Source organism: Pan paniscus, chromosome 4 (genome assembly GCF_029289425.2).
Source record: "Pan paniscus chromosome 4, NHGRI_mPanPan1-v2.0_pri, whole genome shotgun sequence".
Classification (NCBI taxonomy): Eukaryota; Metazoa; Chordata; class Mammalia; order Primates; family Hominidae; genus Pan; species Pan paniscus.
Window position 1 is genome coordinate 129734886 of NC_073253.2, and position 19630 is coordinate 129754515.

The window sequence follows — 19630 nt, forward strand, 5'->3', positions numbered from 1 at the left end:
CCTTCACAGAGCTGAGAGCACAAAATGAAATTGGTGATTCATGGGCAGCAGCCACTTGAAAATATGAACACTCCTGCGTCCCCAGCCCCGCCGGCCTTTCACACCCATTTGGAGGCGTGTTGAGCAGAGCTGCTAGCCTGCTGCATCCTAGTCTGCATGTGTTTGGGCAGGATGTGAGGACAGGCCGGTTCTACCCTGACAAGGACCCTGCAAAGGGCAGCAGCACCCCTGGCAGCACTCCAAGAACGTCTGCCCACCCCCTGAGAGGCCTCGGCTGGAACCCAGGGCAGGGCTGAGTAAGAGGTAAGCCCCGAGAGGACCTGCGGTCACAGAGAAAGGACACTTCCTGCTCCTGCCCTCTGTCTCCAGGGGCGACGCTGGCAACAGAGCAGCTTTCTGATGACGCTTGTTCTGCTGAACATACAAAAATGTACAATGAGGAAACCCTTGCAGCTTGACATTTCCCCCCGCACAATTCCACAGCCCAGCACCTGTCACCTGAAATAGCTATTGTTTATTTTCCTCAGTAACATCTTGGCTTCCAGGCCAAAGTCTACTTGGAGGCCCAAACTCAACTCACCCTATGTGAGGAATGCCCTGGAGGTCTCTCAGTTTCCCACAACCAAACTGGATTTAAAGGGCCAAACCAGGATAAGGAGGCCAGCTGAGCTCTGAAGCCAGATTGTCTGGATTCAGATTCTTTCTCTACACTTGCAGCCACGTGGCTTCAGTCAAATTGCCCTCTGCGACTCAGTTTTTCTCATTGGTAAAATGAGGATAGTTACAGAACCTACCTCACTGGGTTGTGGTGAAGGGTGACATTTGAGTAGTGGTCAGCCCAGCATCCAGCACATGGACAGACTTGATACTGGACACTGCTGTTGCTGCTTTTGCTGTTGAAGTTGTTTTCACTCCTGGGTTTTGGTCCCTGTACTGATAGCACTCCTTTGCACACAGTCTATGGCACTGAGGTTCCTTGTGGAGGTGGTGCCCCGAGGCTTCAATAGAGACCCTCTGCCCATCACAAACAAACCCCATATCAGGCTGCCAAGCATAGTGGACTTCACCCCGGGGGCATCTCAGCCCCATGCTTGACCGGCCCCTGCCTTTGCCTAGGAACCAAGTGCCTTTCCCTTGGGGCTGGGCTTTGCCCGGGTTGACTACCCTGATGCTTCTGCTCCTCTATGTCCTGGGGTGGTCTTGGGGGTATTAACTGTCACCATCCAGTGGAGGGTTTCACCGAGGGTCCCAGGTGCTAACATGAGGTCTGTGGCCAGCAGGCAGCCTGGATGACTGGCCGGATAGGCAGCAGGGAGGGCCTGGATGACTGGCTGGATAGGCCCATCTCACCTATGGGCTGCACTTGCAGCACAAACTGCTGATTCATGGAGACTCATGAGGCCTTGGCTATCTGTACATTCTCCATCTCCAGCTGTCGGCCAAAATATAATTGTAGTTGTCACTTTGGCAGAGAGATGCTATGATGTGTCCTATCTCCAAGGCAGTGAGCTTTTGGAAGATAGGAGGGATCTGCAGCTGCTCCTGTGGAGAGAACCATTCTGGAAAGTGGTCTGTGTGAAGTGCACCCAGGTGCAGTCCCAGGAGTGGTGTGAGCAGCAGGGTGAGGCCCTATATTAGAATGGGTACTGGTGTTGCCTGTGTCTGCATCTACAGTAATGCAATTCTGATGACATCAATGAATAACAGAGAGGCTGCCATTGAAATGAGGCATTGTTGGCAGCTATGCGGACTTGGAAAACAGCCACCAGGCTTATGCACAAGTCAGAATCCATCGTGTGTGGGGTAAATGAGTGGTTAGACCATGGGGTACATGGTGTAAGGGAGATGATGCCAGAGACATAGCTAGGACCAGACTGAGAAGCAAGGGACTCGAAGACCAGGCCATGCAGCTTGGACTTGATCCTGGACATAGGGAAAGTGATGTGATTAGAGGACGTGGGGGTTCTGGGCTCAAGCATCCTCGAAGGGTTGCACTAAGGGCAAGGCTCCCCCTCCCCATGGCAGTTGGCAAGCAGCGGCTTGCTGTTTGAGAAGGTGTTTACCCCTCTGGAGCATGAGTCCCACACTCAGAAGGTGCTGAGACTCTGCTCGTAGGGTAAGCATAGGAAGGGCCGGTCCCAGCCAGGAGAGCTGAGAGTGCGCGGTGAGCAAGGCAAAGCACCAGGCTTATGTCTTCCCTCTTCTTCCATCCTTCTTGGCCAGGAGTTTATTATTGAAGCACCTGTGTGCAGATGTGCTAAATGTAGATGACTGCACCACTCAGGTCAAAGGGCAGGGAGGCTCCTGGGACTGAGAGATGACCCCGCTGCCTGTGGATGTGGCCTCCCTCCCCACTAAGGAAACAGCAGAGGCAAACATCCAAGCTTGCCTGATGGAGGAATTCCTAGAAGAAAGGTTCTATCCTTATGTACTTAAATACTGATTTAGAGGTTGGTTAATGGAGACAGAAGAATACTAAGTGTTGGGAGCCGTTACCAGTGGAGGACCCACCCATGAGCACGGAAGCCAGAGCATATCTGGACCATCATGTAAGTCCGGAGGAAGACACGATTCAGTTGACAAAAATTTGTGTACCCTCCTCAGAAGTGCATTGTTGTGCAAGAAATGGTTTGGCAGTGACTCTCCCCTTTCAGCTGCAAGCCATCAAGGGCTGAATGCCTCTCCAGTTGCCAGAGGAGGAGTGGCTTGTAGAGCGGATGTTCCCAGTCTGCCAGAATCTTCTGTCAAGTGTTCCCTGAGTTGGGCTGCCGGGGGCAGGTGTTGAACAGTGAGGAAGTCCTCTCACCTGAGCAGCTTCTGATGCAAGAGGGGTGTCGTGAGTGCCTGGAATCCTATGCCTGTGGGTGGAGCGTGAACTTAGCCTCTTCCCTGAGGGTAGGCAGCATGTCATAACCACTTCTGGCTGCCCATGGCTGGTTTGGGGCAATATGCCAAGATGTAGTTTTGCCTATTTGGTTTGCTTTTTCCTTTAAAATGTACAAAAGTTAATAACATGTAATGGGTTTTTAAAAAATTATAAAATATGAGATACAATCAGAAAAGTCCAAACAGACCAGGTGAGGTGGCTCACACCTGTAATCCCAGCACTTTGGGAGGCCGAGGGAGTGGATCACCTGAGGTCAGGAGTTTGAGACCAGCCTGGCAAACATGGTGAAGCCCCATCTCTACTAAAAATACAAAAATTAGCTGGGCGTGGTGGTGTGCTTTGCCTGTAGTCCCAGCTACTCAGGAGGCTGAGGCAGGAGAATTGCTTGAACCTGGGAGGCTAAGGTTGCAGTGAGCCAAGATTGTGCCACTGCACTGCACTCCAGCCTGGGTGATAGAGCAAGACTCTATCTCAAAAAAAAAAAAAAAAAAAAAAGAAAGAAAGAAAAGAAAAGTCCAAACAACTATACATACAGCTTAACAAATAATTATAACATGAATGCACTCCAGACTGGGTGACAAAGTGAGACCCTGTCTCAAAAAAAAAAAAAGGAAAAGGAAAAAAAGATTTAATTCATGAGTGAGCCAATAAAATATTACAACCAATTCAAAGGAGAACTCAAAGTATCACAAATAATAGTCAGATGAAGAAAGTTGATTTTAGAAATGGATGCAAAACTGGTCAATATCCATGAGGCAGTAGTCAGTTGCAATTCAGACACAATTTGCATTTCTGTGAACAGGAATTATTTGCATTGCTATGACGTTTCTACAATTTAATTTCTATCTTGAGAGGGTTGAGAAATAGTCTAGTCAAAGACAACAAAAGCCAGAGATAACCTGGATGAATAAGTTATTCAGGACACCCCCCAAGTTTCAACATCATTCACAGTTTCTTCCTACACTTGTAATTGGTTCCCTACCTACCTCCCTCCTAGAATTTCCCCTCTGCACGTTCCTACTGCCCTGTTTGAACCAGCTGACCCAACCCTTCCTCCCATGTTATGGTGATGGGCCAGGGCTGAAAGCCTAACCTGGGGGAACGTACTTATCACCTAAGCTGAGCCAAACAAGTGCTCCCAAGGCTTGGACACTGCTTCTACAGGGGTGGGCATTGACATTGTCAGACTCGGGCAGGCTGACTCAGGCAGGCACACCCAGGGCTGGTAGTCATAATGGGCCTCGTAAAAGATAACCGAGCATTTTCTGTAAAGGGTAACAGATTAGGAATACAAAGAGAAAAAACTGTAGTCCAGTGAGAAAGACAGAGTACCTGTCCAATGAGCTTGCAGTGCCTGGGATGACTTCCTGCATTTGGGTTCCATGAGAGTCCCCCTTTATGCCTGAATCAGTTTGGGTGGGTGTCTGTTCCACTAACTGCCTATCTGAAAGAATAGCTGACGTACAAGATGTATGATGACCTGCAGGGCTGAGGTGTATGTCTCAACCCTCCCAGGATCTGTGTTGGCACCACTGGGCCTTGTATCAGCCCTAGAAGGCAGGGGCAGGGTAGTCTGTGATCCAGCAGAAAAAGAAAAATACCTGACTTGCTCTACGCTGTTGGACACTCACCTCATCTCCTGTGAACAGGTTTTTTTCATCTTAAAAATGGGGGACAATGCTCCTTCCAGCTTGCCTCCCAGGGTCCCATGGAGCCCAGTGAGAACCATGGATGTGAGTCTACTGCCAAGGCCAGTCCTGAGGCAGGAGCTGAGCCCACAGCTCTGTCAGGGCAGGAGAACTTGGCTCGATGTGAAAAGTGCTTTGGGGCTGGGCGCAGTGGCTCACTCTTGTAATCCCAGCACTTTGGGAGGCTGAGATGGGTGGATTACCTGAGGTCAGGAGTTTGAGACCAGCCTGGCCAACATAGTGAAACCCTGTCTCTACTAAAAATACAAACATTAGCTGGGCATGGTGGCACCTGCCTATAGTCCCAGCTACTTGGGAGGCTGAGGCAGGAGAATCGCTTGAACCCAGGAGGCGGAGGTTGCAGTGAGCTGAGATCGCGCCACTGCACTCCAGCCTGGGCGACGGAGCGAGGCTTTGTCTCAAAAAAAAAAAATTATAAATATATATATATATATATATAATAAAAAAAAAATTAAAAAAAGGGCCAGGTGTGGTGGCTCACACCTGTAATCCCAGCATTTTGGGAGGCTGAGGTGTTGGATCACCTGAGGTCTGGAGTTCAAGATCAGCCTGGCTAACATGGTGAAACCCCAACTCTACTAAAAATACAAAAATTAGCCAGGCGTGGTGGTGGGTGCCTGTAATCCCAGCTACTCAGGTGGCTGAGGTGGGAGAATCTCTTGAACCTGGGAGGCAGAGGTTGTACTGAGCCGAGACTGCACCATTGCATTCCAGTATGGGGAACAAGAGCGAAACTCCATCTCCAAAAAAAAAGAAAAAAGAAAGAAAAGAAAAAGAAGAAAGAAAATCGCTTTGGGAGAAAAGGTTTTATGCAAATGGCCAATCATGATTAATTGATGGGGAGGCTCTCAGGCAAAGGATCGGATTTCACAGATAAGTGTGTGTGTGTGTGTGTGTGTGTATGTATATATACATATATACATATAACTTGGCTCTCCTGAGAAGAAAATGTTCATTCAGTGTAAGGCAAGATAGTGTACGGCAAGTATATCCAAATCAGGGGTGTCCAATCTTTTGGTTTCCCTGGGCCACATTGGAAGAAGAATTGTCTTGGGCCACACATAAAATTTAATAACACTAATGATAGCTGATGAGTTAAAAAAAAATCGTAAACCAAATCTCATGTTTTAAGAAAGTTTACGAATTTGTGTTGGGCAGCATTTAAAGCCATCCTGGGCCCAGGCCACAGGTTGGACAAGCCTGATCTGAATCAAGGTATTCCATCCTTTAAACAGGTACCTTTTCACCATCTCCATTCATTCAGTGAGCATTTTTTGGGCACCTGCTGTATGATAAAGCACTGTACCAAGCATTAGGAAACTGAAATAAAGATAGGCAGGCCCTGCTCTCGTGATGTTGGGAAACAAACAAACAGAAAGAGTTTTACCTCAGAGTGTGATAAGCACAGACAGAGGCAAACAAAAGGTGTTCTAGGAGCACCGAGGAGGGGCACTCACCCATGATCCCAGTGTGGCATCAGAGTCCACAGGGCATGTGCAGAGGAAAGTCTGGCATTTCTTTTTCTTTCTTTCTTTCTTTCTTTCTTTCTTTCTTTCTTTCTTTCTTTCTTTCTTTCTTTCTTTGTTTCTTTCGTTCTTTCGTTCTTTCTTTCTTTTTCTTTCTTTCTTTTCTTTTCTTTTCCTTTTTTTTTTTTTTTTTTTTTTGAGACAGAGTCTCACTCTGTTGCTCAGGCTGGAGTGCAGTGGCACCATCTTGCTCACTGCAGCCTCTGCCTCCTGAGTTCAAGCAATTCTCCCACCTCAGCCTCCCAAGTAGCTGGGATTACAGGGGCCCACCACCACTCCTGGCTAATTTTTTTTTTTTTAATTTTTAGTAAAGATGGGGTTTCACCATGTTGGCCAGGCTGGTCTCCAACTCCTGACCTCAGGTGATCCACCCACCTTGGCCTCCCAAAGTGCTGGGATTATAGGTGTGAGCCACCAGGCCTGGCCAAAAGTCTGGTGTTTCTTGAGAGTCAGGGGAGGGGTTAGTTGAAGGGGGCAATGGGGCCAATTACTTGGGGTCCTGGGGTCCTCAGAGGGAAGTCTGCGCTTCACTTGAAGAGTATGGGGTTTAAGAAAGTGAGTGCTGTGGTCAGATCTGTACTTTGGAACAATCACTCTGGCTGCTGGTGGAGAACAGGTGGGAGGGATAATGGACAGGAGGCATAAAGACCCCTCAGGAGGCAGCCACAGGCATCCAAGCCAGAAGTGATCACCTGAACAGAGGAAAGGGGTGGAAGGAACTGACTCAAGAAATGTTGGGCCAGAATTTCACCTGAAAAACAAGACAAAGAGAACCCTTAGGTTTTCAGTCAGGACCACCATGTGGTTAGAGTGTCACCATCATAGGAGAAAGAAACCATAACTAGCGGGTGGGCTGGGAGATGATGAGCTCAGTTTAAGACTTGGTGAGTGTGAAAGAGCTATAGGCATCTAGGAGGAAGCATCTGGCAGGCAGGTGGATACACAGGTCTGAAATGGAGGGAGGGTTTGGGCTGCAAGGCTGGAGAGAGGAGGCTGGAGTGAATGTGCCGTGAACAAGTTTATATGAATGTGATTGGGGAGCAGGGAAGAAGGGGAAAGTGCAGGAACGTAATGCCTCTTGACCCTAAAATTCTCACTTGCTGAGAGTAAGGGTGAGGGGAGGGGCTGGGGGCAGGAAGGGAGAGTTTAGAACATTTATTATGGGAAACAGGAGAGAAGCTGACCCAGGCACAGCTATGACATCTAAGAGGAGTCAGGAGACTAGTTCTTGCCAAAGGAATGTTGATTGAGGATGACATGTCACTTCCAGCCCGAGAGAGTTAAGAAGCAGACGTGACTTCTCCACTCTTCCTTTCCCCTTCTCCCAGTTCGATGCCCCTTTGTTACAGACTGAATGTTTGTGTCGCCCCAAAAATTCCTATGTTGAAACGGAATCCCCAGTGTGATGATATTTGGAGGTGGAGCCTTTGGGAGGTGATTAGGTCTTAAGGGTGGCGCCCTTAGGATGGGATTAGTGCCTGTATAATAAGAGGCCAGTGGGCAGGCATGGAGGCTCACGCCTGTAATCCCAGCACTTTGAGAGGCTGAGGTGGCTGGGTCACTTGAGGTCAGGAGTTTAAGATCAGCCTGGCTAACACGGTGAAACCCCATCTCTACTAAAAATACAAAAATTACCCGGGTGTGGTGGTGCATGCCTGCAGTCCCAGCTACTCAGGAGGCTGAGGCAGGAGGATTGCTTGAACCCAGGAGTCAGAGGTTGCAGTGAGCGGAGATTGCACTACTGCACTCCAGCCTGGGCAAGTGAGTGAGACCCTGTCTCAAAAAAAAAAAAAAAAAAAAAAAGGAGGAAAGAAAAAGAAAGAAAGGAAGGAAGAGAAAGAAAGAAAGAAAGAGCAAGCCAGAGAACTACCTTGTTCTTTTTTTTTTTTTTTTTTTTTGGAAGCAGAGTCTCACTCTGTTGCCAGGCTGGAGTGCAGTGGTGCAATCTCAGCTCACTGCAACCTCCGCCTCCTGGGTTCAAGCGATTCTCCTGCCTCAGCCTCTCGAGTACCTGGGACTACAGGTGCACACCACCACGCCCAGCTAATTTTTGTATTTTTAGTAGAGATGGGGTTTCACCATGTTGGCCAGGATGGTCTTCGTCTCTTGACCTTGTGATTTGCCCACTTCGGCCTCTCAAAGTGCTGGGATTACAAGTGTGAGCCACCACGCCTGGCTGACAGCTTGTTCTTTTTCTACCATGTGAGAATGCAAGGAGAAGTCAGCAGTCTGCAGCCCAGAAGAGGGCCCTCACCACAGCTTGAGCGTCTTGGTATCCTGATCTCAGACTTCTAGCACCCAGAACTATGAAAAATACATTTCTGTTGTTCATGAGCCACCCAGTCAATGATACTTTGTTATAGCAGCCTGAATTGACTAAGACAGCCTTGGAAACCACATATTGGAGATGGTGAAGCCGCAGTGTGGGAAGATCCTGGATTCTTGAATCATCACTTGGAGGACAAACACCACTGATCAGGAACACACATTTAGTTTTCTGTTAGCAAGAAATCAACTACATTGTAGGAGCCAATATACATTTTGGGATTGCTTGTTACAGCATCGAGCATTACCCTAGCTAATGCAGGGTTTAAGAAAATGCATGGTTGTTCAGATGGTTCAGAGGGGTCTGGGCTCGGGAAACACTCGAGGCCTCTAGGGTCAGAAGGTCTTTGTTAAGGCTGAAGAGCAGAAGTGGTGAGAGGACTGGAAAAATCTAGAAAGCAGATGTCAGGGCCTCTGGCAGAATGCAAGAAACTAAGATTTCAGACAGAAGCTATCCCACTGTGGCAAGAGCCAAATGCGAGAAGTTGGGGAACTTTAAGCAGGTCTGGGAATTGTGATGAGTGAGGTCAAGAATTGTGTTGGCTGGTTAGTTCACAGGGATGTCAGAGTCTGTGATGAAGCAGAATGTGAGGTGGAGAGGAAGCCTCAGAGGGGCTGGCCATTGTTCTGCAATCAGGGACCTGGGAAGGACTGCTGTAGTGAAAGGCATGGGCTAGCAGGATTGCCATCACTCAGTCTGTCAGCTGCCATGACTGAGTGGATCTGAGCAGGGTGGCGTACGGATCGCTCAGGAGACCACCTGAGATGCACACCTGAAGGCTGGTTCCTGAAGTGTCACCTGCAAATGCTGATGTAGGCCAACACTATCCAGAAACAGCCAGACCCACAGCAGAGCGCTGCTCTCAGCTGGTAAAGTGTCATGGCACTGCCCAAAGCATCTTATTCACAAATCTGTCTGGGCCTCATGGACATCCCAGGGAGACTCATAAGAGAGTGGCCTCTCCCTGCACCAGGTAAGGTCACCTAAGTGATAAGAGAGACTGCACAGGAGAGGGTGGAGTCAGGGTCTCCTGATCCTTGGGCTGTGGTTCTCATTATAAAATGCCTTTTGCAGACATTTCTGACATAAACTGCCCATCATCTTAGGAAGATTTGGGCTTCAACGTGCCATTGGCAGCAGGGACAACTGAGACAGCCTCCAAAAGGCACTTCCAGCTGGCGACTCTTAGAAGAATTTCTGAATGAATGGTGCCAAACCAGGAATAGGAATAGGAGTGTCAGAAAACCCAAAATAATAGTTATGAAAACAAGAGGAGTTTATTTCAAAAAAAAAAAAAACCAGATGAGGTTGGAGGTAGGTGTCAAGGGTTGCTAGGCCCTCCACTGTTTCAGAAGGCCAAGGTTCCTTCTGTTTTATTGTTCTCCTCTATTGTTGAGTAACAAATTACTTCAAAATGCAGTGGCTTAAAACAGCTGTAAACATCTATTATCTCGCACTTTCCATGGTCAGGATTTGAGACTTAACTGGGTGGTTCTGGCTCAAGCTGTCTCATGAGGTTGCAGTTGGGATGTCAGATGAAGCTGTGGTCATCCGAAGGGGTGACTGGACCGCCACATTGCTGGCAAGTTAACCCTGGCTATTTGCAGCAAGCCTCGGTCTCTCACTGCCCATAATCCTTCATTGGGTTGCTTGAGTGGGCTTCTGCTAGCCTAGAACGAGTGATACAGTGAGGGCAAGGCATACGCTGAAATGTCTTTTATGGTGTCATCTCAGAAGTCACTTACTATCATTTCTGCAATATCCTGTTGGTTACATGGATCAGCCCTATTGCTTACAGGAGAGAACTGAATAAGGACATGAATCACTGGGGGCCATCTCAGAAGCTAGCTACCACATCTGCCATCCTCAAAGCATGTGGCTTCATCCTCATGTCCCAAGATGGCTGCTCGAACTCTGGCAATCACATCATAGACAGTGCATTATAGCTAGTGGGAAGAAGGAGGAAAGGAAGCAGCATGTGATTTCCTGAAGTTGGATGTACCATTCTATTTCAGTCTCACTGGTCAGAACTTAGTCATATATTGATAACTGCAAAGGGGGCTAGGAAATTTAGTATTTATTTTGGGTGGCCATGTGTTCAGCTAGACCAGATATTGGGGATAACTGGCCATCTCTGCCACATCAGCAGTGTTCCCGTGTGTATCACACAGGATGAGGTCTGAGGGAGGAAGCACAGAGAACATTACTACCTTGGGTTACTGACCTGGCAAATGACTTACAACCCATTTTGTCTGGGAAATACGTGTGTGTGTGCGTGTGTGTGTGTGTGTGTGATGGGGATGGGGAGGAGTGCAAACTGTGCTTCACCCTGTAATTAGTGAATCTCACTTTAAAAAGAAAATAGTCCTTAGAGAAGCTTAGGAGACAAATAAGTGTAAACAACAGACCCAGTCCTAGAAGCCCAGCCAAGGGTGCTCTTAAAAATTAAGAAGTTCCAGAAGATGAAAGATCATCACAGGAGGCATAGTGAGGGCAGCCTCATTCTATCCCTAGACCTGCAGGTTTAAATAAATTCCAGGCAGCCTGATTTACTGATCCAAATGCAGAAACACAGATGGGCGCCTCCACCAGCTGTGTTTTTAAAAGATCATATGATTCCTGATCAATGAACCAAAGAGACTGAATGCAGAAGTATTTAGCGCTGAGCTGAGGATTTGCCCAGAGACCTCTCAGAGAGCAGAGCCAAATCTTGAGCAGCCAGCTGAGTGCTGACTCAAGCTGGGGATGGGGGTAAGGAGGGTGGTATTGGGCGGCAGAGGCCTAGCTGAGTAGAAGATGAGCCATCAGTCAGCCAGAGAACTCTAAGGTAAGAAAAGTCCACAGGAAGAAAATCTGCCCTGGCAGAAGGAAGACAAGGCTCTGGCTTGGTCAACTGGCCAGTGACGGGGTACTGTGATCCTAGAGGAATGCGAAGTCTGGAGCAAGAAGCCTGGGGCTAGGGCATCCGAAAGGACAGCAGGTACTGCCAAGTTCCTTCTGGCAGGGGTTTGCTTTCTCCTTTCTGCCACATTCTGCCTGGACAGTGGAACCTTATCTTGGGCTGTGTGTGGACTAAGGACTCAGTGGTACTTGCGGCATGGAGGGTGGCTGGGGACCTCCCACCTGCCTGGCTGGTCCTACTCTCTGCCCGTGGTTGGGGGTGTTGGCCCAAGTTGGATGAAGTCCTGGGTCCTGCATCCCTACTTGGCCATCTCCAGATGGGGCTGTCAGGACAACCTGGGCAGCTAGCGTGTTCACTCACTCAGGCCACAACCCATGCTCCTTATTGCACACGGTCATCAGTCATCACTGCATTCCTGCTGTACAAGAGTCAATTTCCAGTGCAGTAAGGGGATCACCAGAATTCCCAGCCTTCCCATTGTGCCTTGGCCTGAATCTCAAGTTTACCAACAAGGCCTTGGAGGACCTCTGCAGACTCCTAGTTTGAAGGCCCTTTCATGAGAGACACCTCCAGGCATGGTTGAGGTCAGGCCCCACCTTGGGCAGAGAAGGATGCAGGGAGTAGTGAGGAGGGAAAAATCAGCCCAAAGGGCATGGAATTGGCTCAGGCAGCCTGAGACTGTTTCGTGGCTCTGTTGCAGCAATGTGTATTGAGCTCAATGGGGAAGACACTGGGCTATACCCTGGGGACACAGAGGGGAGGGGTCCTATGACATCACCCCAGACACATAAATAAAGCAAAGCAGCAGAGGGTGCAATATGCAGTGATGGGTTAAGTACAAGGTCCGGAAAGAATGTGGGAGGGGAGTTTGCTGGCAGAGTAGTAAAGGAAAGCTTCACAGAGGAGGTGACACCTGCAAGAAAGAACAGGAGGAGGAGGGGCAAATCAGGGAGAGGGAAGGGCAGGCTCAGAGTCCTGAGCTGGGCAACCACCTGGGGTAGAAGTAAGGGAATCTCACCTGATGTGTTGACTGTGCTCTGAAATTTCTGGGCTCCTTCAGGGTGGAGTGTAGCCTTGATCTCTCTCCACTAACTCAGAAGAGTCAGGGGAGCGGAGAAGATGCTCCCTCTGCAAGATTTGTTGCATTTCCTTTTATCTTTGGGTCTTTGGTACCTGACCACGATGGTGAAGTTATCATAAATTAAGAAAGAAGAGGGGCCAGGTGAGGTGGCTCATGCCTGTAATCGCAGCCCTTTGGTAGGCTGAGCTAGGAGGATTGCTTGAGGCCAGGAGTTCAAAATCAGTGTGGGCAACATAACGAGACCCTGTCTCTACAAAAAATGAAAAAGAAAAAAGAAATAGCTGGTGTACACCTATAGTCCTAACTACTCAGGAGGTTGAGGCTGGAGAATCACTCAAGCCCAGGAATTCAAGGTTGCAGTGAGCCATGACTGCACCACTGCACTCCAGCCTGGGTGAAAGAGCAAGACTGTGTCTCCAAAAAAAAAAGAGTGAAATTTCTTTGGTCTAGGAGAATCTGCCCAAGCCCCTCATTCCTTTTCCATGTAGGTTTCCAAGTGATTCTGGATGGACCATTAGGCCTGCTTGTCCCCAGCAGCCTCGGCCTGGGCAGGAGGCAGGGCTGGGAGGCACACTGGGTGGGGCACTCTGCAACTCTCTCCACTGTTAGATACAGTCCCCTGAGGTCTCAGAGCTTCTCCAGAACCCAGGGGAACCCCCAGCGCCACCAAAGCACCCACCTTGCCTCTTGCAACCAGCCTTACAGCATGAGAAGAGTGATGTGGCTCATGCTGGCACATCATGTATGACCCCAGTCACAGTTTTTGTGGTGTGCAAACTTGCCTTTCCTCCAGGCCCCAGGAAAATGTGAGATGCAAATAAATCACCAAGCAAATCTAAAACAAACAGCAGTTCCAGAGCTGTTTTATGAAGGCAGAAGGAATCGCAGGCCCTGAGTGGTCCAGCAGGCCCCACTCTCTCTGGGTCATGGTGGGCAGGTGGGCCCAAGCCAGAGCCATGCTGGGATGGCACCCTGTCTCCAGCTACAGGTGGCCCAGGAACCTCAGGCATGGAGCTGCCAGTGCCCAGAAAGGCTACAGGAGAATTTACGGCGCAGATGGAGAATGGGGCCTGCCCTTAGTATCTAGTCCCTGGACAGCCCATCTCTTTCACCCAGGAATCTCTGTCTCCTGGTTGTTGCTCTTCTCACTGGGATGTGCAAATAACCTCCTGGCAGCCTTGGTCTCTCTCTTACCTCTGTCAGTTCCAGTCTGAAGGCCTAGCTCAGGTCACATCCCTCTGACTCAGATACACTTTAGTTACAAACTCCTCAGTCTGTCATTTAAGGCTTCATCCACTACGGTACCAATTCACCACTCACCAGTCCTTCAGATCATCATCCCCCAGCCATGTATGTGCCCATCCTTTTTATAGTCTCCCTGCAAAGCTCTCCCATCTTCAGGTCCTGGATCTTGCCTTTACCTGGTCCCAAAGCCCCCTTATGGGGGCATTTGCTGTGATGCTTGGCCCACCTGATCAGGCCCCGCTTTAACACTGTCTCACCTATCAAGTCTTCCTTGTCATTCTCTGCCCCCTGAACCTATGGCCTAAGGGATGGAGCTTTTTACTAGATTTGCATCTTTAATTATAGGAGTGATACATGCTTGTAAAAACATTCCCACATTACAGAAGCATACACAGTAAAATGAGTGTGTGTCATCCCAACTCTCCATTCCCTAGAACTCACTCCAGTTAACAGCTAAACCTACACACAGACCCTTGTTTTACCAGCATGGGAGGGGCCCTTGGGGACCTTCCGTAACTACTTAAGCTAGCAGTAGCAGAGTAGCGGTGGGGGGTGAGCAGACTTGGTGAAGGTTTTGGAGAGCGGTGACCTGGGTTGACTCAGAAAGAAAATCCTAAAGGTTGGTCTGTGGGACCCCTTAATTTCTTTTACAAGTCAGTTCAAAGAACAGAGCCCCAGGGAGACATTCCTAGTTGTGTGGGAATAGTCATTCTGTTCTCCCAAGAGCCAGAAACTCAAGTTCAAAAGGCAACCAGGTCTCTAAAGAATTCCCTTGGCCTAGCACAACCTGTCACTGCAAGCCCAGGTGGAGCTGAAGTCTGGCAGTCTTAATGGGGTGGTCACTCAGTCAGATGGAGAGATGCAGAGCTGGAACCTAGGCCTTTTCTTCCCCAGCCTGGGCCCTTGCCTGTGCCCTGCGGGCCCCTGCCTGTGCCCTGTGGGCCCCTATGTTCTGGCTGGTCATCCTGGAGTACCCCTACCACCAAACAACAGAGACCCCTGTGTGCCCTGCTGGCAAAGCAGTGATTCTGTTTACAGTGTGGCCCAGAGAAGAGTCCACCTTCAGAAATAAATGACCCTGCCCTCCTTAGAATAGGATCTAAGTGAAGAACAGGGCTGTGCAGGCATCTCCTTCATGAGGGACTCCAGCCCATGTTACTAGGGAGTGTGAGGGGCAGGGGACACATGCCTTCCCCAGATAACCTGAGGGACTACATCCCTCCTCCACACTCCAAGTCAAATATTTATTGAGGCAAGAGAAGAGACTGGAGTGCTCCAAGTTGGGAAGACCTAACCCCAACTTGGAGATGTGATGGAAGGCTCTCCCAAGATGTCAGTATCTAAACTTACACTTGAAAGATAAGCAAAAGCCGGGTGCAATGGCTCACACCTGTAATCCCAGCACTTTGGGAGGCCGAGGCAGGAGGATCACCTGAGGTCAGGAGTTTGAGACCAACCTGGCCAACATGGTGAAACCCTGTCTCCACTAAAAATATAAAAATTAGCTGGGCGTGGTGGCGCATGCCTGTTATCCCAGCTACCGGGGAGGCTGAGGCAGGAGAATCGCTTGAACCCAGGAGGCAGAGGTTGCGGTGAGCTGAGATCGCGCCATTGCACTCCAGCCTGGGCAACAGAGTGAGACTCCATCTAAAAATAAAATAAAATAAAATAAAGATAAGTAAGAAGTGGCCAGGTAAAGCATTCCTTGCAGAGGGAACTCCATTGGCAAAGGTCTGAAGGTGAGAGGAAACATTACTTTGGAGAAACTGAAACTTCACTGTGGCCGAACCTAGTGTGTAAGGGGGATGTAGTGGGCAGTGGTTGGAGAAGTCAACTGCCTGCATGTGCAAACCCTTCTCTGTCAGCCCAGAAGGCCAGGGCTTTGTCCCCATGGCCAAGCAGAGTCAAGGAAGGGTTAAGCAGGGGGGTGACATTTTAGACAGACTGAGATTGCCACATAGACCACGAGCTGGAGGTGATAAGTTTAGAGGAAGTGAATGTCTTTGGGTGAGCAGTATGGTGGCCTGGACTAGGGTAGACATAGTGGAATATAGAGAAGAAGTGGAATTCAACACAGCATGGGGGGAGGTGAGGGAGAGGAAGGCAACCCTGGCTTTGTTGTTGGGGATATAAATCCCAGGCCCACAGTTGAATTTAGCAAACAGTTGCTAACTGGTTTGGGCTCACGGAGTGGGGAGCTGGGGGCCCCCACGTTGTTTCACAGGTGAAAAATTGAAGGCCAGTAGCAAGTGAGAAGCCCTGACCTGCCATCTAACCTGCTGACATCAGTAAAAACATGACTTAGCACCCAAATCTCGATTTGGCCAGGAGGCTGCTTGATACCTTAATCCTGGCACAATGGCCCAGGTACATAGCTGACCACCTCCAGACAACCCAGTGATCACCTGACTCACAGCCCCATGTCCACAGTCAATCAGCAACCTGCAGAAACCTTGCTTTTTGAATACAGAACAGAAATAGCTCACGACCAACCCCATATCTTCCCCCTGGATCCCCAACCTCTGAGCCTAGACTCTGGATAGAATAGTTTCCCTGTTTGGCAGTAAAACTTTTCTTACTCAGCACTCAATCTTTGGCCTCTGGTCTTTTTTTAGTTTCTTTTTGGTTAAATAGTGATGGAGTCTTGCTATGTTGCCCAGGCTGGTCTCGAATTCCTGGGCTCAGGTGACCCTGTTTTAACACATGCCAGAGGCTCCCACCAGCCACAGGGCCCTGAAGGGGCTTCAACAAAGTCAGACACACCCTCTATGTTATTTGCTCAATTCAGATATTCTGCACTCTGTGGTTTGCACTTTAGCCCCTCCTGAGTCACCTGCTGCACCAAGGAGTGCACATAGCAGTGCTGTGGATGGTCCAGGAGGGCCTGGGGTGCTGTCTAAGGCCATGAAGTTTAGCCAAGTTTGGTGGTGCATGCCTGTAGTCACAGCTACACTGAAGGCTGAGGCGGGAGGTTAGCTTGAACCCAGGAGTTGAAGGCTGCAGTGAGCTATCATTGTGCCACTGTACTCCCCACCTGGGTGCCAGAGTGAGACCCTGTCTCAAAAAACAAACAAACAAACAAACAAACAAACAAAAAACCCCACAACTTGGATAAAGACTCTTGCTTGGCACAAGGACCTTACTTTCTGACACTGATCACATAGATGTGAACTTTGGCATGAAATTCAGGCAGTGTCGGAAACCCCAGGCCCCACTATCAGAGCTGGAGTTAGACAACGCTCTCCAGGGGAGAATGAGTTTCCAGAAGCCTTGGCTGTGCCCCCTTCAGTCAGGGAAATAAAGACCCTTCTATTTCCCTGTGGCCAGCCAGGGAGGATGGGTGAGTATCACAGCGAACAACCAGGAATTTTGCCCCTTGAGGGGCCCAGAGAGCTCTGCTCATCTGTCTGTCTCCAGTGATAGGCATAGTGAAGGATTTTTCTGAGGCAGAGCCAGAAGTCTGGCTTAGGGCCCAGTGAGTCATCTTCCAAGAGTCTAGGCTGCACAAGAAGGCTGCCTATGGCCACCTTTGCTTTTGCTGCTGCAGGCAGAGCTCACCTACTGAGGCCTAGGTCTGCTGGTAAGATGCATTGGGACCAGGAGGTCCTCTCTATAGTCTTCACCAAATGACTCTGCCCAGCCACCCCTCCCTGGGGGCTCAGAACTGCCCATTCCTATTTCCTTTAGTCTTGAGAAACATGCTCCTCCTGCAAAGGACAGCTGGCTGACTAGAGGGACAATCTGTCTAGGGGCTAGGGTGAGACAGAGTGCCCAGCCACATCAAAAATAGTGCCAATGTTCCTAAGAGCCACATACGGAGCTATTGTCCTAACAAATCAACAAGGGGCATGAAAGAGCTGAAAAATCTGAATGAGAGAAAGGAGAAAACTTTTTAGTGGCTTAAGGATACAATATCAATTATACAGATGGGTAAACTCCTGCCCCTGAGGACCCCTCTTCTGGGGGAAGACTGGGAAGAGCCAAAGCTTTTAGTCTTCTAAAGAAGGGTAGCCCAGCCAGGCACAGTGTCTCACACCTGCAATCCCAGCACTTTGGGAGGCCAAGGCAGGCAGATCATGAGGTCAGGAGTTCGAGACCAGCCTGACCAACATGGTACAACCCCGTCTCTACTAAAAATATAAAAATTAGCCGGACATGGTGGTGGGAGCCTGTTGTCCCAGCTACTTGGGAGGCTGAGGCAGGAGAATCATTTGACCATGGGAGGCGGAGGTTGCAGTGAGCCGAGATCGTGCTATTGCACTCCAGCCTGGGCAACAGAGAAAGACTCCATCTCAAAAAAAAAAAAAAGAGTAGCCCCTTGCCCACACCTTGGATGTGCCAAGTCAGTGCCTTTCCCTTCTGCTCAGACCACCATTCATTATCATTGCACCATTGGTCCCTGGTCACCCTGGAACACCTTTGCCAGTACAGGCCCTCCTTAAAGTCACATGGGGCAATACTGTCACTATGGAATCACTATCAAAATCCCAACAACATATTTTTTCAGAAATAGAAAAATCCATCCTAAATTCATATCATATCTCAAGAGACCTGAAGTAGTCAAAACAAGCTTGAAAAAGAACAAAGCTGGATGGAGATCCCACATTTCCTGATTTCAAAACTTGCTGTAAAGTTACAATAATCAAAACAATTGCCACTGGCATAAAGACAGAAATGTAGACCAACAGAATGGAATAGAGAACTCAGAAATAAACCCTTACATACATGACCAAATGATTTCCAACAGGATGTCAAGATCATTTAATGGGGTAGGAAAGGACAATCTTTTCAACAAACAGTGTCAGTTAAACGAGTCACCCATATGCAAAATTATGCAATTGAACCCTACCTTATACTACATACAAAAATTAGCTCAAAATGGATCAAAGAACTAAACATAAGAGTAGTTCAAACTATAAAGCCCTTAGAAGAGAACATAAGAGAAAAGCCTCATGACTTTGGATTTGGCAATGATTTTTTAGATATGACACAAAAAGCACAGGCAGCAAAAGAAAAATAAATAAATTTGGCTTCATCAAAATGAAAAACTTTTGTGCATCAAAGGACACTACCAGCAGAGTAAAAAGGCAACCATGGAATGGGAGAAAATATTTGCACATCTTTTTTTTTTTGAGACAGAGTCGCTCTGTCACACAGGCTGGAGTGCAGTAGTGTGATCTCACTGCAACCTCTGCCTTCTGGGTTCAAGCGATTCTCCTGCCTCAGCCTCCTGAGTAGCTGGGACTACAGGCACGTGCCACCACGCCCAGCTACTTTTTGTATTTTTAGTAGAGATGGGGTTTCACCATGTTGGCCAGGCTGGTCTTGAACTCCTCACCTCAGGTGGTCCAGGCACCTTGGCATCCTAAAGCACTGGGATTACAGGCATGAGCCACCGCACCCAGCAGCAAATCTGATAAGAGATTAATATGCAGAATATGTAAAGAATTCCTACAACTCCACAACAACAAAAAACAAACAGCTGGATTTTAAAATGGGCAAGGAATTGAATAGACATTTCTCCAAAGAACATATGCAGATGGCCAATATTTTTAATATTTTAAAATTTTTATCTAAAGTTTTTTTTTGTAGAGATGGGGTCTTGCTATGTCACCCAGGCTGGTCTTGAACTCCTGGCCTCAAGCAATCCTCTCACCTTGGCCTCCCAAAGTGCTAGGGTTAGAGGCGTGAGCCACCGCATGCAGCTTGGATGGCCAATGAATGAAGGAAAAGATGCTCAGCATCACTAATTATTAGAGAAATGTAAATCAAATCTGCAAGGAGATACTACTTCACATCCATTAAAGTGGCTATTATTAAAAAGCAAGGCTGGGCACAATGGCTCACGCCTGTAATCCCAGCACTTTGGGAGGCCGAGGCGGGCGGATCACGAGGTCAGGAGATGGAGACCATCCTGGCTAACACGGTAAAACCCTGTCTCTACTAAAAATACA